Raw genomic sequence first — 16,399 nt, 5'->3', positions numbered from 1 at the left:
GCTGAGACTATGACGAAACGGATGATGCTCTTGTTCAGAGAGAGAGAGAGAGAGAGAGAGAGAGAGAGAGAGAGAGAGAGAGAGAGAGAGAGAGAGAGAGAATCTTGGTTACCGGTGTTATATGCTGTTTTCATGATGTCTCCCACACTTTATCATTTACACACAGTAGTTCCGGATGTCTTGATGGGAAAGGTTAGACTGATCGTGACATAATATTCGCAGATTATTTTTCCGTTGCCCTTGTATCACCCCTATTTGTAACAACCAACCCTATTTGTAACAAAACTTAATTTTCAAAAAAACTTTGCCGTATTTGTTGAAATATTAACAAAATATGCATATTTGTATGTTTTGGGGTAATTTTCTTTGTTTTTCCTTGTCAAAACTCATTTTTACGAAACTGCTTTTGTTACAAATTGGGTTGATTGTTACAAATAGAGGTGATACAGCCCTTTCTAAAACATTAGATATTTAACCAATGTTATTTTTGATCTTATTCGTCGTGATAAAGTATTCGTCTCTCACTTCGTATAACTTTCTTTATGCTGTAACATATTTACAGACCCAGAAAAGGATTTCCGATCTAAACTGTTATACGGGTACAGTTGTCAATGCGATATTTCGCCCACTGCCCTTGTCATTTACACGTCTGGTCGCTATCGTACTGTCAGTACACCTATCTGTGATCTCTGGCCTCGACGATCTCTCGTTTCCTATTTGCGGAACCAAGAACGACGAAATCACGATTTCGCTTGTTATGCGTTCCCTCGCGATATGTAACATTGTACTAATATAGCGGTATTTGTTGTCGTCAGTGACAACTAAAGACCTTTTTCTCTCAACTCAAGGAAAATCTTTGATTCATGCATTTTTTATGTGGAAATATGGAATATTTGTATGTTGTAACTTCTGGAGTAGAGAATCTAGCATTGTAAACTGTTCAGTTTTTACAGTTAGACTGCATGGAATATGCAACGATTATAGTGAATTTCACTATGGATGAAGATTTTGACGATTGATGAGACAAAAAACAACAACAACAAAACCCAAAAAATGAAATTTTACGAAAGTGACTCGGCATTGCGATATCCCCCACTGCTTATGTATGATTTTACAATAACTGTAGTTATGTTTTCTTCACTGATTGCAAACAGTTTCTCCTCTTTGTGATCCCTTTCATTGATATGCAAGTGTGGTAGATTCACAAACTGTGTCTTTAATTTTACTGATACGATACTGTGAATACTGTGAATCATTCACTTTTTGCGTGTTACATGTTTGTTTGGCAGTATACTTTTGTAAAGATTTTATTGACGACACAGAAGGTAAATTACGAGACATGATGAACGGCTCTCAAAGTGATGCGGAGAATGGCCAGAAACACATGGGGATTGTGGGGGGATAACTTTCAATGGCCAGAGTGTATCATCCATAGATTTTGCTAAACCAGATGTACACACAAAAACTATCTATGAGTGCCCTCTGTTGAAGTGTCGGTTCCACCAAAAACTCGAAGTCAAGCCTTTCTATCAATTGTGTCTTTCTTTCTATTCACAGGTGTTCAGAACAATACCAACTTATATACTTGATGTAATTAAATACGTTACCTTGTGCTCTATATATCTCACCGAATCTTCCAAATACATTTAACCTTCGCAAAGCCAAACTCCCCAGGTCCTGATTGGTTTTGTATTGGTAAAATGAAATAAAATAGAAACACGTTTGTCCCGGCAAAGAGAAGCTGGAGATACACTTTAATGTCATTGTTCGCGTTGTATGGGTTCATGCCCAGGGCGTAATGTGGGGGCCACTCCATTGCTAAGCATTCTATAAAGAATTCATAAGACTGAATGTGAGAGCTCAAAAACTTCAAACGAAAAGCCTCAGGCTTTGTCAACATAGGGTTGGATTGACTGATGATAAAACCCGGTTCAATCATTGGCCTGTTTATGGTCTCTACCTAAGTAAAAGCGTGGCCCGTGTATTCGATACCGCGTTATCGCTTTTAAAGTACCATGGAATTTAATCACGTCAAGAATACACCGCCCAATCACAATTCGCGAATAATGTCGATGCGTCGGTACAGTGTTAAGTTTCAACACAACAAAATATTACAATATTTCACTTCGATTTGAATAGTATCAAGTAACAAGTACGAAAAGTTACTACAGACGGACGCAAATTTGGTGTCCGCTAATACTGTCAAAACGGAGGCAGTTCAACCATGAAATTCAGAGCACTTTGGCGATCGAGTTTTTAATGTGACAAACAAAATATTTAGGTTGAGTTTCAGATATTTTGTACATGAACGGAAATTTCTGAACGCCTTAACTCTGTCACGAATTACACACTATTCAAACATTCAAACAACTGGGCAAAGGTTAAAAGTAAGTGAAGGGAGCATATTTTGTGTTTACCTGTAGAGTACGATATCTGTCCAAGATGACAGTCTTTTTTTATTCGGAAACAGAAAGAAAATAATACCACATGCCCGGGGCGAAAATGTTTCAGGCCGACCCTGTCGCGTATTCACCACGTAATGCTTGTTTCTGTGGCTATTCAACGTACATTGGAACTCTAGAGATTTTTAAAAGAAAAGCCATTTTAATATTTAGACTCCAACAATGCTGTCAGTGCCAGGGATTTGTCGCTGGATTCATGTGAAGGAAACGGACTTCAGGAAAGTATTAATTGGGCCAATTCAAGTCGATTGCGTGGATTTATGTGAATTAATTGCTACCTAGGGCTAGAAAATGTGCTCGTGTCATCCGCCATGGAAGAGCCTTGCTCGATCTAACAAGTAGGTTTTAATACAGACACAATACGTTTTCCTCGCGGGCCAAACAATTGTAGTCTACACAAACCCATTCAAATCCGTTGGGGGACTAATGAAAGGTTATTGTGAGTACGAAAGACGTGTACGAGGAGGGAACAACCCGAACGCAGACTCCAACTGTTTAGCGCCTGTCTCGGAGCGCATCTCCGCTGACACACTCCCGTTTCAATGCAGCCTGAAAGACGCCCCAACCAATAGGATCGTTTGAAACAAGCTCGTGCAAGGACGGAGACCCCCGTGAATGATACCCGATCAAAATCGTGGGAGAATTCATGCAGTAGGAAAATCACAAGTAGAATGATTCATCTGTACGAAATCTGTGAGAAATCGAAGGTTGAGTTAATACCAAGTTTCGGAAATCCTCGTCATTATATGCTAACTTATTCCCAGCAGTCTTTCTGAGAATATCCTGCACAGTAAAAGATGTATTTGTGGATTTCAAGACAGCGCTCAGCTTACAAATACTGCATTTTTGAAAAAGGAGTCTATCATCTCAATGATTCATATCGATAAGCTTATTTGTGTTTTGCGGTCGTATTTCCTTTATCAAAAATTATCTAGCTTAATCATAGTATCTCATGATACAGTTTGAAGAAACCCTCCTTTCTGCAAACGGTAACACTGTAATGTTGTAGAGCGTGTCACGAAGACTGGACTAAACAGGAGAAGGGCGAGTTCGGCAGCTTATGCCAGCAAAGCGCCGCAGTTAGTAATATTTCACACGGGGAAAAGATTGAAAATGCCATTGTGTGTTGAGAAACGTCGACCGATCATCATGATGGTCAATTTAAATAACAAAATAAAGACTGGGCAATGATTCTTCGCAACTTTTGCTGTTCTGATAGGTTGAGTAATTGGCGTTTTGAAGTTTTACAATCCTGCAAATCAATTTCCAAGTTTATTATTTTATTTAGCTTTTATGGTCTTCCTTTTTTCGTTTTGCTTCTAAAGTTCGTCTTTATTGAATGTGACGTCTGTTTCACACTAGATGATCAAAGAATACTAACACATCAAATCAACATCTCTCTTCCATTACGACTGCGCTTTCTTGGTGTTTCATAGTGCAGTTTTTGAAAAGGTTAAAATGTTTTAAGAAACGTTTAAATCATAACATATCGTCCTAAATTTACGGGAACGTTTTCACTGTCTCCCGCACTGACATGGCCAAGAGGAACATTAATGTGAAAGGGGGGTTTCAACAGATTTGTAGTCTTAGAGTACAATATAATGATTATAATTGGTGGGAATCTTTTACTTTACCAAAATGGCATCAGATCTTTTGCTGTAATTATTTTGAGGCGTGTTAGAAAATAAAGTGAAAAGACAAACAAAATAAAGTGAAAAGACACAAAATAAAGTGAAAAGACACACAAAATAAAGTGAAAGACAAACAAAATAAAGGAAGGTGAAGATGAAACAAGAATAATTATCTTTATTAAGTGAATTTGTACTTCTATAAATTAGTGAGTCATTATCATTTTATATCTAAACAATAAATAATAATTGATTTCTTAATATTCATCTTTCTTCTTTTACATGAAGAATAGATGTAGTAAACATAACACGCTGTCATCGGCATATCTGTCAAAACGATCTCGATAGATATGACCACTTATCCATAGGCTGCTCTGCAAGGTGTGAATACAATCATTATTTCAGGCACTCCCATCTTTACAGGATATTTTTGACCAGTCTATGTCAAGATGACAATAAGTACGCGTCTTGGATATTGTTTAAAGCTCTTTAGATGTAGATATCGATTTTTTTCCCGAAATTCCTTGTTAAGTCTGTCAAATACAGTCTCATAATCAACTAGAAAAACAAACAAAACAAAGGAAAAATGTCGAAATATAATGCGATTATTATCGGGAAATAGTTCACGTCTCGTCAAATATAATGTATTTGTTTTATGGAACAAAATAATGCAAATGTTATCAAAAGTCACAGCCTTATTGTCCCTTTAAAGCCACATTTTTAAAAACAAAACTCGGCAAGAAATGGCCGTGAAAACGTGATTACAAAGGAAAGGCTTGGATTAAACACAGAAATTGAAAAGATTAAACGACAGTTGATTTTAACGGTGGCTAATCATTCCACAGCTTTTTACGGTGAAAAGAGGGTGTCAGGGAAAAGCAAAATTATGTTTTATCTTGTGACCTAATGGCAAAATATTCACCTAAACGAGGAATAACAGGATTTTTTGACATTGCAAGGAAAGAATCGATGCGGTGAGAGTGAAACATCACACTGCCTAACGTGGAAGTTTGGTGATTTAATCCGTATGTTTCGGGATATGATTGTCTTTTAACTGCGGCATGGGTATCATAACAAGGCAGTTATACTATCCTGATTGTAAAATCCTTTAGCCCCAATTCAGGTTTTGAATTCAGGTCTGAAATATCATTTTTGTGTGTAACAAGACTCTCTCTCCCTATACTTGCCCCGCGGCCAGGATTACACGAGCGTGCCAACCAAAAACAAGCAAGTCCTTCGGGGTTATAGTGTGGGACGCTTGAATGGATTACGCCAAGGCACAAGGGAGGAAAACGTCGATCCACTGAGAACACAGACTTCCTTTCTCATATTTCTGTCTCCAACGTTTTGGCCGAACACGCATCTTTGGCCGAAAGTTGGTGGGTGCTCTAACACCCTTGTCCCGCGCAGCGGTTATTGTTTCGAGGACTTCTCAGGGTTTTCATCTATTTGTATTTTTATTTTCAACTCAGAAATATTATATCTGACACGCCTTGTAACGTCCACGTACAACCGATAAACACCTGTGTGTATCTCTTGCCCATAAACATCATGTCATCATATATCTATGAGAGAGAGAGAGAGAGAGAGAGAGAGAGAGAGAGAGAGAGAGAGAGAGAGAGAGAGAGAGAGAGAGAGAGAGAGAGAGAGAGAGAGAGAGACAGAGAGAGAGAGACAGAGAGAGACAGAGAGAGACAGAGAGAGAGAGAGAGAGACAGAGACAGAGAGAGAGACAGAGAGAGACAGAGAGAGACAGAGAGACAGAGAGAGAGAGAGAGACAGAGAGAGACAGACAGACAGACAGACAGAGACAGAGAGACAGAGACAGACAGAGAGAGGGAGAGAGGGAGGGAGGGAGAGAGGGGGGTTGACGGACATGTCGTATTTCACACCAGGGTACTACAGATGGACTTTGGAGATGCTGGGGGAGGAGGCGCAAACAACGATAACCATTTCAAGAAGAATACAAACAAACCATCGATATGTAGAATAAGTTGTTGCCCTACCTTCACCAGACACATACAAAACAGAAACAAAGTGATTTCCCGAAAGGCGTCAACACACGTAATGAGAGTTTTGGATAAAAAGGTGTGATACCTGATTCTCTGCGGAAGATATCCTTGAAAAGAATACGATTAAGCAGAGTGTCTCAAATGATTTGTTTTATGAATAATTGACAAACAGCATGAACTTGACCATGATGTATGCCTGAACTGAACGCCTTACGAACATGCGATGTATACATCAGTACCTATACGTAGCTTTTGTTTTTGATACCGTGTGACGAGCTTTAATACAGTGATAGCAGTATGCGCCTCGACAGTAAAATGATTAAACTTTTGCTCAAACTTTGGATTCTACCATATCAAAAAGTGTCTTATCGAATCAAAATTAAAAATCAGGGGTCATTGTGCAAATTTTGGCACTAGAGAAAGAAATTAATAACATTTACCTGTATTTAAAATTCAAAATAGCTGCCTTACCAACTTTGTCGATTTTTGAAAAATTAAGACGGTCAAATTTTTTGTTGCTCCAAGAGCTTAAAAATGATCCCTTACAAGTGGTAGATCAGAAAAGAATTGTAAAAAATTGCGAGTCTGATTATCTGTCCCTGAGGCGCATTCTCTCTTAATAAAAAAGCTGAAGTTTTACTTTCTTTGATCACAATTTGATCATGAAATTGAATATCTTCGTAACATTCAAAAAAGGTGAAGTTTTACTTTCTTTGATCACAATTTGATCATTAAATTGAACATCTTCGTAACATTCAAAAAAGTTGAAGTTTTACTTTCTTTGATCACAATTTGATCATTAAATTGAATATCTTCGTAACATTCAAAAAAGTTGAAGTTGTACTAGTTTTACTAGTTAGGCCTGTTACAAGTTGCCTAACTTTGAGAAAGAACACACAACCCCTCTCTGATTATTCGCTCGCTCCGTTATTACGAAGAAACTGCCCACTCGCACGTATCGTTTAGGAACACCTTTTTTTCGTAAAAAACTGAGTGTGTTTACTGCCCCAGATGGATTTCAATGGCGCGGGGACTACACTTCTAAATATCCATTGCGATGCACGTATTTATGCAAATACAGGTTGTTTTGTCATAATAAATACCCATTATTTCGACATGGCTGAAATATCAGCAACTGTTACAGCTATGATGACTGTGAAATGGTGAACGAAGTTCCCAAAGGAGATTTGTAATAGTAGTATGGACAACGGAGGGATTTCAGGTAGCAGGTAGAATGTTCTCAAGTTGAACATAAGATGTGTCATTCGAGTGTTATCCCCTTTCTATAATTCATTTCTATGACGGATCAACTTCGACTTCTTAAAAAGTAGTTAGCGCAGAAACGATGCGCCGTACAGATAAAGTGCGAATGGGTATCTGGACAAGGCAACGTGTAGTGTGAGAATCTCGCTATAGCCAGATAGAGGGTGACGTCACAGCCTTATTCTATTAATCTCACAGTTTCGGGACCGTGAAATGGGATAAAGAGCTTCCGTGTGCTTTTAATGATACCTGGTCCCTGATAATCTCAGAGTTGTATCGTAACTATGGGAATATATATATTTATAAGAAATGTTTACTCGACTTTCGAAAATTAAATGGATGAGTTGACCAATTTCTGTTATCATCAACGTTATGATAAACACCATAAGAGTCACATGTCAAGGAATATGAATAGAAATGGCACCAGGAACATACACTTGCACAACAAACAGACTGTTGCGTCATGCCATGTGATATGACGTGCTGTGATCTGTTGTGATGTGATTTGATTTGATGTGATGTGATGTGATGTGATGTGATGTGATGTGATGAGATGTGGTGTTGTGTGGTGTTGTGTGATGTGATGTGATGTGATGTGATGTGATGTGATGTGATGTGATGTGATGTGACGTGACGTGACGTGACGTGACGTGACGTGACGTGACGTGATGTGATGTGATGTGATGTGATGTGATGTGATGTGATGTGATGTGATATGACGTGACGTGACGTGACGTGACGTGACGTGATGTGACGTGACGTGACGTGACGGGATGTGACGTGACGTGACGTGATGTGATGTGATGTGATGTGATGTGATGTGGTGTAATGTGATGTAATGTGGTGTGGTGTGGTGGATGCGGTAAACGAATCTTCGTGTGTCAAAAGAGAAAAACAAGTTCGCATAGGATATTTTCAGGTGGCACGCTAAGTCCCCTGCATGATGGATCGTGGACTGAGTTGTAAGCTTATCTACGAGGATAACAGCCCGATATGAGCGAGAAGCGAAGGCGAAAATATCATTAGGCTGCGTTCACAAAAAAAAAACCGGTTAGGGGGGCTGGAGGAATTTAGGGGGGATTCGAAAATTTTGGGGATAGTAGAGGGGGACTTGAAAATTTTGCTCTGCCCGTAGGGGGGGACTTGAAATTTTTTCGGTTCCCTTTTATGTTTTACATTTTCCAATTCCAAGTTTTTGTAGGTAATTCAATGAAAAATGAATACCATTTTTATGTCACCCAATTGTTGTAATGTTAGTAATAATTTAACAAATCTAGAACCATTGTGTCACATTTCATGACTTTTATCTCGAAAAAATCTAAACATGTGTGATTTGTCATAAAAAAAAGAAACATCACCCTAGTAACAGGGTAGAAGCTGCAACTGTTGACGATTTTTGCAATATTTCTGTGCAATATATCAACTACAGTTTTTTTGCTACAGCATGCTCAAACGCACAATATTCAGTTTGTCGTCAAAAACTGTATATATAAATATGTATTTGGGTGATAATTTAATTAGAGTCCCGACTGACTGTCAATTGTCAGTGATACAAATGCATGGTACACATACACAGGCTGTGATAGCAAGCTGAATACTGGACAGCTCAACATGCTGTACGGAGGAGAACAAGAACGCAGTTGTATAAACTGAACACAAATATTCTCAAAATTATCAAAGTTAATACAGCTACACCTACGGGCAGTGTCACTATTTGATACTGCCCTGCTACTGCAGTGTCACTGTCACTGCATACCTGAGCAGTGATAGAGATAGTTCTGACTCTGATGTACATGGTAGTTTAAGAAGAGTTTGGGTCAAATGACGCTCATGACAGTGAAACATACTTGTACACAAGATCAGGCCAGAGAGCAACACATGGAAGATCAGGAGACTTGAAAAGTTATTTGGGATTTTTGAATTCTGACATATGAGAATAATCAAATATTGAAGAAAAAAGATGGGGTCACCATGCTTGATTTTCCAATTGGCGTCATAAAATAATACAAAAATAAAACTTTGAACAGTAAAGACTAAATGAAAGAATACGTGACTAAATGGAATTATTTATTTTTTAACAAATTTGCCGTTATTACACCTAACATTTCAGAGATTAAAACATTTATTTGATGGAATATTTTAACCTTCCAGTATTGTCAATTTTTAGTAGTACCTAATTCATATATGTCTTGTACTTTTGAAACAAAATTTTTGGTAGGTCACTGTGCTCAGATTTTTACGATATGACAATTAGCCAGAATTCATGATTTGCCCACTCTCTCATGATTGTCATTTTGTGTGCTCCTCGGTAGGAGCAATTGACCTAGCCAGAGTTGGATTAACTCAAGTTGGCTTAGATTGATAAATGCAAAATGTTCACTGATGCGTTTAAAAATGAATCAATTTAAGAACTTGTCTTCGGAATATGACTTTCCAAATTGCTAATAACAGGTAGTCTTGAACACCTGAGAGCGGAACAGCGCAATACGTGTTTATTTTTTCTGCGCCCGCATCTTTTACAAATATGTGGGCTTGTGATAGTTTTTTTTTTTGGGGGGGGGGGACTTGAAAATTTTTGCTCATATAGAGGGGGGGGCATTTGAAAAAATTTATGGTATTGAGGGGGGATCTGAAAAAAAAAAATTTCAATCGCGATTCCTCCAGCCCCCCCCCCTCAACCGTTATTTGTGAACGCAGCCTTACAGGTGCCGTGTGTGAAATGTAGAAATGTTATTCGGTTAGAGGACCGGTAGGTGCAACTTTTCATGATTTTTCATGATATTTGTTTTCTATATCCACTACAGTTTCTTGGTCTACTCCCTAAAGCATGTTGAGATACATGGTATTCAGCTTGTCAACTCAGTCTGTACATGTATAGACTGCATTGTTATTGTTGACAAGTGAATTCGAGTCCGGACTAGAATTCAAAAGTATTATTATTAAAAACAATAACGGTGAATTTTACATATAACGACGCTGTGCCACGGTTTGCAAACTAAATAGTGGGTTGAGTAGAACATGAAAATGCAATTGACATACAAAACAAAAGTAATGAAAAACTATCAAAGATACAGCTACTGTCCATTTTAATAATATATACACCACGTGGAAACCTGTCATTGCAACGTGCGTTTATTGCGGAGAAGAAATAAAAGCGAGCCCTGGAACATCTGCTCTTCTGGCCTTGAATATCGTCAAGTTTCAAGATACTTTGATTCTGATTTGAGTACCAGACAAGTAGCGTGTTGATGCACGTCTCTCCACTCAACTGGTCGTCCAATAGACGATTGATTTCGAGTTGTCAAGAATGGACTGAAGTAAGGATGTACGGACCGTCACGTCATGATAATGATAATCAGGCGATTTGCTCGTCTCCATAGCACACAATGACACTCAAGTCTTCAAAACACATCAGTGCCGGTACTTAGAGAAGCACTGAGCTCATATCCTTGCAATCGTTTTGCGTATTACATGCTTGAAATTTCAATCGAGATCTTTTCAAGATAGTGAAGTCATTGCCCTCGTCTTGTTGTAAAATCTTCACAATATTCATAAATGCTTTGATCCTTAGAGAAAGTTTAGAAAATATGTTTTCGTGCAGTTTTCTTTCTTTCTTTCTTTCTTTCTTTCTTTCTTTAAGTTTGATCGGCCAGCTTGAAAAAGAAAGAAACATTTCCTGTAACATCGAGGCATTAAGATAGTAGCGGCCAACTGGAATTTCAAATATTGCGTTAAATTTGTTTCCTGTTCCAAGTTTTGCCTAGTGACCCCTGAATTTTGTTTTTGATTTCGAAAGGGAGTGATTTAAACTTCTGTAATTCAGACAACTCTAAATCATTCCCTTTCGAAATCAAAAACAAAATTCAGGGGTCACTAGGCAAAACTTGGAACAAGAAACAAAATTTTAACGCAATATTAAAAATTCCAGTTGGCCGCTATCAATGTGTTGACTTAATGAGGAAAAATTAAATTTCAATTTTGTCACAAACATAAGCCGGCGAAAACTTACTTGATGAGCTTCAAAATGAGAGCCCCCTACAAGTTGTAGTCTAGAAACGTATTGTATGAGGTTGAAAGTCCGAAAATCTGTTCCTAAAGGTGCATTCCACCTCAATGCATTGATATTAAAAAACCCGATCCCCATTTAGATATTTTAGCCAAGCCATACATTCCGGGCCAGACAAGTGTCTTTATGCATTGATCGTCCATACCTTGGTTTCGTCCTAGACATTTTAATTATCGTGTAATGTGATCCTTTCGAACTACCCGAGAAACGACCATACACGGAATGGACAGTATTAAATGTTAGAATTAGCATGCAATTTCCTTTCAGTTGTTCAAAGTTTTACATGTATTTTTCAGAGCCTGTATAGAGCTTGCATTCTTTTACCCAAGCTCCCCGAATATATTTTACAGTTAGCAACAATTAGCCTTGCAGACTTTTCTCCAGGCTTCTGTCCAGACAATCAAAGATACAATGGACCGTAGAAGGCCACGGGGAAACTCAAGGAAACTCAAGTGTACATAAACTTCAATATCCCTTCATTGAGATCGGAAACCTTGCTGCTGAAAATGCACTTTCCATACTACTAAACTATGCACCGGCACACACCTATCTACATATATGCATTTCCTGTCATACTTTCAAATACATTAAAGGTCATAATAATTGTTAGACTTGCTCCAAGTCTTTGGGCATATAAGTATCAAAACATAATAAATTGAAGGAATGAACCTGAGCAGACTGAAAGGCTAGGTGCTAGGCTGGTGCTTAGATCGTGGAGTGAACGCCTTGCCCCACCCCAGACAGTAACTGGTCTGGCGAGACAAGCCAAGCGACTAGGGGCTAGTCAAAATAATTGTTGGATGAAGTCATAGTTGTGGAGGGATCACATCAAAGTCCCTCCCCTATGTTTACATTTAAACCTCCGAACGTGGTACATTCCATCTTGCCTGAATCAGCGATTACAAGGATTGGCTTTCACAAAGTGGTCTATGATTTGGCGCCTCCAAGGAATAACATATTTCGATAGATGGAATATTTCATTGTGTTCTCTGTTAGTTCATTTGACACAAAGAACTTGGCATTCCGTGGATTTCACTGTCACTTTTGGTACAAAAGTAATTTTTCAAGTTCAACATTAACCAATTGGTTTCTACAGTACGGTATTAAGATTATCCAGTCTAATGGAAGTACGCACCTCGAAACAAATATTCGGATTTTCAAGTTTTTCTCTTCTAGTCTACCGTTTATGCTGGTTCAGTTTAAAGCTGTTGGTGTTGGAAACATTTTACCGTCTTATTTTCCTCAACACAAAAATATTGAATTTTTCCCCGTAGACTTGACACAAAGATAGAGGCCATTTTGATCTTCATATATCGCAGGTAATGTTTCTCTAGTTCCAAATTTGCTCAGTAACCCCCGTGTCTCATTCTTGCTTTGTCAAGTACGAAATACATTGTTTTAAACAAGAAACTCGCACAGGCGCAGTTCCGACGACTTTTTCCCTTCGGGAACATGGAAGATACGAGCAAAATTGATTAACAAACATAGAAATATCAGTAACTCCAAAGTTCAACAAAAAGTGAGCAGTTCACGAACATGTAGAATATTAGATAATCGTCTTCAAAGTCATTCGTGCGGTTGCTCAGAGTGATTTCATACAATTTTTAAATTTCGAAATGCATCACGCGTATTTTGACTTTGATCAATACCATCCAACCAGAAATTCACCTTCATATACATCGAATAGACACACAGACAGACAGAACCCATGCCCTTGCTCTCCAACGACAACGTAGTTCCCGATGGCGATCTGATCGTCCAGGAACTCTCTCCGGTTACGGACTGTATACGTTGCGTTTCAACCGACACATTCGTTTGAAGCGTAGCGTATACCGTATACCGTGAACGAGGAGAGAGCCCAGACGACCGATCTGACGAAGGCACAGTTTGTCTGCTTTCGTTTTCACCTTGGTGACATTGAAGTTGACATTTTGATGTGGCCAAAGGTTGCATAGAAATGATTATAAAACATCACGCTATGCATCAACTGCGTGTCATTTGAGGATGAATTTCACTTTGTAATAAAATGTCCAAAATACAGAGCTTATCGAGATAGTCTATTTTCATCCACAAGTTTGTATAATTCAGGCTTTCTTGATTTGAATGACAGAGAAAAGTTCATGTATATCTTTACTCACAAAGATAAACTATCTCTTGCCAAATTTATTTCTTGTACGTTAGTTCCTCCCCAGCAGCAGCTTCATCCAGTGTTTGCTGAGTTTTGTAATTTTTGCCTTACCGCACTCCTTGAGTGTGTTGTTGAGCAATAAAGTAAAGTAAAGTATTAACGTAGTAGGCGCCTCGACATAGAAAGACTTAAAAACTGTTGTTCAAACTTTCCGTAAGGAAACAAACTATTCTCTTTCAAAATCAAGAATAAAAAACAGGGGTCACAGTGCAAAATTTAGTACTAAGGGAGCGTTCAGTTATTATGGCCGGGGTTGGGCTGGCAAACTCTTCCTGCGCATCAGTCAAAATAAGTGAACCCCCTACCCATTGCACCAAAAAATTGATGACCTCCCCCTTTTAAGATGACAAAAAATTCATGAACTGTCCCCCCCCCCCAGTTTTGCTCGCGTAAAGCTGCACACAAACACCTCTGGAGGGGGGGGGGGGCGCGACAGAATCCAAAAAGAAATTCTCAGATTTTTTTCAAATGACCCCTTTACAAACTAACAAGGTATTTATGTTCAAATTTCCCCTTCTGACTTGCTATAATTTTGACATTACCCCTAAAAGGGATTGGATAGAAATTACAGGTGGATTGCAATATTTTTGCGCAAGCGTGTGTGTACAAAATTTTGATATTTGGATTATATTTATAATCAGCTGTTGATAATGTTGATTCACTACACATGGTAGTCTATGAGAAAACTATGTAATACTTTTTCAATACAAAAATTATATCTATGCATTTATAGATATTTGATAATTGACATAAATGTACTTAATTGGAATAAGGTTGTTACAACTGGTATGTGGACAAAAAATTTGACTTTAGAATTTCACCAAAAATGTTCATCCACTATACATAGGAGTCTATGATAAAATTGTGAATAATTTTTTTTCCGATGAAAAACTTGCTAGACTTGTGCACATACAGATGTTGAATAATTAACATAATTGTAATTGATAAGAATATGATGGTTAAAGGTGCATATTATGTGTACAAGAAATCTGATTTTGGAATTTCACTCAGAAGGTTCATCCATTATACATGTGAGGCTATGAGGAAACAATGAATAATTGTTTTCCAATACAAAAATAGGTTAAAGCTGTTTATTTATGTACTCTCGATTATTAATATTAATGTACTTGATTAGACTAGGGTGGTAACAAATGGATATGTTCGCCAGAAATTGGATTTTGTAATTTCACCAAAATGTAGATTCACTGTACATTGGAGTCTGTGACGAAACTACTAGTATGAATAATTTTTTCAATACATAAATAGGTAAATCTGTGTATTTAAGTACTCTTGATTATTAATGTACTTGATTAGACTAGGGTGGTTACAAATGGATATGAGTGCAAGAAATTGGATTTTGGAATTTCACCGCAATGTTGATTCACTATACATTGGAGTCTACATGTATGAGAAAACTATGAATATTTTTTTTCCGATACAAAACTATCTAAATCTGTGTATTTATAGACATTTGATAATTCATTGTAAAGTACTTACTTAGACTAGAATGGTCAAAAGTTGATATCTGTGCAAGAAATTGGATTTTTGAATTTCACCAAAATGTTGATTCACTATACATTGGAGTCTATGAGTAAACTATGAATAACATTTTTACAATGCTAAACTAAATTAATTTGTGCTTTTATAGGTGTTTGACAATTGGTACAAATGAGCTTGATTTAAATAGGGTATTTGAAAGTTCAGATATTGACAACAATATTTATATTGGGATTTCACCTAAAAGTATAATTTCACTATTCATGGTACTAGTAGTCTACAGGTAACTGCTAAGTAATTTCCCTGACAAAACTTGCTATATCTCTAATATGTAAGTAATAGGAATTGTTCATTGTCCTCAGTGAGCTCAATTTACAATAAGACAAGCCTCAGAATTGTCAAGTCGAGATGTTCATGTGACAGATGATTATACTTTTGTTCAGATTTACAGTTAAATGACTTCAGAGAATGAAATCATGCAGCAAATCATTTTATCTCCCAGAATATTTCTGAACACTGAAACTGCTTTTTGACGGGACGGATACCTATGAAAATTAAGTTACCCCCCTCTGAGCTGTTTGAAAAAATACATAACCCCCTTTGCAGTTTTCAAATTTAAGGTGACCCCCCCCCCCTGGATTTTGCCGGCCCACCCCCGGCCATAATAGCTGAACGATCCCTAAAGAAACAAATTATGAAATTCAAAATGGCCGCCATCCCCGTGTTCTGGATTTAACTCTGTGGGAAAAATTGAATTTTCAATGTTTACAAAAATAAGTAGGTGAAAACTTGAACTACTCTATGAACTTCAAAATGACCCCCCCTCCCCAACGTGGTAGACCACAATGGTATCATCCCCTTCCCAACGTGGTAGACCACAATCACAGTCGTTTGGTGGGCTATTCAGCTCTGGGACTATTCGCCCCATAGACGAGTGTACAGAAGCAAGAAACACCTCAAGTTGGGTTGTTTCTCGCTTCTGTACACTCGTCTATGGGGCGAATAGTCCCAGAGCTGAATAGCCCACCAAACGACTGTGACCACAATGGTATCATCCCCTCCCCAACGTGGTAGACCACGATGGTATCATAAAAGTTTGAGGGTTCGAATATCCGTCCGCGTCCTGAGTCTATTTTAACTTTTTTCAAACTTTCCTCTGTGAAACTGTCAACCATTGTCTCACCAAATCAAGAATAAAAATCAGGGGTTACCGTGCAAAATATAGTACCAGAAAAACAAATTAACCATCATTTAGCGATTTCTAAAATTCAAAGTAGCCGCCG

Source organism: Ptychodera flava, chromosome 9, assembly GCF_041260155.1.
Source record: "Ptychodera flava strain L36383 chromosome 9, AS_Pfla_20210202, whole genome shotgun sequence".
Taxonomy (NCBI): Eukaryota; Metazoa; Hemichordata; class Enteropneusta; family Ptychoderidae; genus Ptychodera; species Ptychodera flava.
This window is presented reverse-complemented; position numbering follows the sequence as displayed.